The sequence below is a fragment of the Limulus polyphemus genome, unplaced genomic scaffold (genome assembly GCF_000517525.1).
Source record: "Limulus polyphemus unplaced genomic scaffold, Limulus_polyphemus-2.1.2 Scaffold153, whole genome shotgun sequence".
Taxonomy (NCBI): Eukaryota; Metazoa; Arthropoda; class Merostomata; order Xiphosura; family Limulidae; genus Limulus; species Limulus polyphemus.
Window position 1 is genome coordinate 399,386 of NW_013665763.1, and position 2,186 is coordinate 401,571.

Genomic DNA, 2,186 nt, shown 5'->3' on the forward strand with positions numbered 1-2,186 from the left:
CTTCCACATTTGCATACATTTTCCCATTAAGATGGTGTTGCAGCAAATGAACAAAAATGGTAATCTGCTGGTATCATATCTGTAAAATATGGTGGGTGGGGGAGAAGTTCCCAACCCAACTCCATGATCTTGTGTTGCGTCAAACGTGCCATATGTGGACGTGCATTGTCATGGAGAAAAAAAACACCTTTCAGATTGACGAGTGAAGGGCATTTCTGATGAATGGCTTGATTTAAACATTCCAGTTGCTGGCTACAGATCTCTGCATTGACAGTTCACAGTGGACAGACGAGTACGAAATGAATTACTCATTTGATGTCCCACCAAATGCAAACCATCACTTTCTGTGGATGGAGTCCTGGTTTTAGGGTTGGAAGTGGATTTTGTCTTTAACTGAGCCATTGTTTTTGGCATTTAATATTCGCATAAAGAATCCATTTTTCACCACCGGTGACAATTCTGTCCAAAAATGGTTCACACACACTATGCGCCAAAAGAGACGATGCAACGTTTACACGTTGGAAACGAGAGTTCGTGAGGCACCCAAACACCTTCTTTAAGGAGTTTTCCTATAGTCCTTAGATGTTTACGTATTGTTTCATGAGAGACCTGCAATTTGAAGGCCATTTCACGAATGTGTTACCTTGGGTTAGACTCAACAAGCGTCTTCTGAGCATCAATATCAATTCCAACATATCGGCCTCTGCCATCACAGTTTTTAATGCTAAAGTCACCTGAACGAAATTTGCTGAACCATCGTTGACACTTACGAACGTTCAAAACATTTCCATAAACTTGTTTGATATTTTTTTGTGGCTGCAGAGGCGTTGTTTTCCTTCTTGTATTCAAACAGAATTACATGCGAATGCGCATCTCGTCGTGTGCCATCGCTATTACGGATTAGAGTATACTAAACTTTACACATTATATAAGCTACACTAACGTGATGTTTAGGCAGTTCGTTTAATTATTATACGTGATGTACGTTTTTTGGGGGATGGTTAATGAAAGTGTTCCAAAAAAGCGGCATAAATTTCTTGGCGGCATAATACTTGCTTGTTCCTGAAAAACGCGTGTTTGATATTAAAATGAGCATCTGTACTCATATCTTACATCAATGAATTTTATTACGATCATTCTGGGCAAAAACACAGAAGATGGTACTAATATCACGCCATCCTTGCGAGTAGTGCTAACACACCACGTAGGAAACGTTATTTATTCACAAATTGCGATGAAATAAGGCAAACAAGTCACTTGAACAAGTTATGGGGAAAGGGCTAAAAATTCCTCTTAAACCAGTGTAATTAAATAAGAAAGCAAAAATTATGAAAATAAGAAACGTTTTGAATAAGTAGTCGGAAAATAACGAATTTACATAACTTGTAAATAGAGAAAAAATGGGGGAGGGAGAAACGAAGAACATGTATAACCCAATAATGTCACCGATCTTACAAATGCTACTTCACAAACGACAACTTTCGTTACATTAGCCATTAACTGCGCTTTGTGTACTACATGAACTGATCCTCAAATTTTGGCTTAATAAGCAGCTTACCACTGAGCCACCGATGGGCGCCGTTAAAATAACTAATGCTGGTAATGTTAAAAAGCGTTAAGTACACTTGTTCAGACAAACTATCCAGAAGCAGCCCATAAGTGAACCGTGTTTGTTTTTTGACGATAAGTCATCTAAAACTTATTGCCAATATTATTGTGATGTATGGTTTCGAAATCTCTTTACTTAAAACGTGCGTGTGTGTGTGTGTGGCGATGTCTTGTTTGGTTACATGTTTAATTTTGTACGAAGCACTCGAGGGCTATCTGCGCTATCTGTCTCTAATTTTAAAGTTACAGACTAGAGGGTAAGCAGCTTATAAACACTATCCACCACCAGCTCTTGAGATACTCTTTATGAAGGAATAATGCTATTAACAACCACAGCTGAAAAAATAAGCATTTTCGTTTCGGCAACAGATTTCGATCCCATGATCCACAACTACGAGTCGAGCGCTCTAACTCCACTAGGCCATGTCAGGCGGTGGTTAAGTCAAACAATTTAGAAAAGTAATGTACATATATTTTATGACTTTGATAAGTAATGGTTATATACAGTGGTGGGATTCAAATATTTTAACAACAGGTTCTCTCACTAGCAGCATGTAAAAATATTAGATATTAAAAAA

The 2,186-nt window shown here is 38.0% G+C and overlaps 1 protein-coding gene across 1 annotated transcript in view; it reads right to left on the minus strand.

Annotated features, from left to right (window-relative positions):
* Window positions 1-2,186, minus strand: part of LOC106476213 (zinc finger protein rotund-like) — a 178,481-nt gene that overhangs the window by 37,110 nt on the left and 139,185 nt on the right. The gene's annotated exons all lie outside the window — the stretch shown is intronic.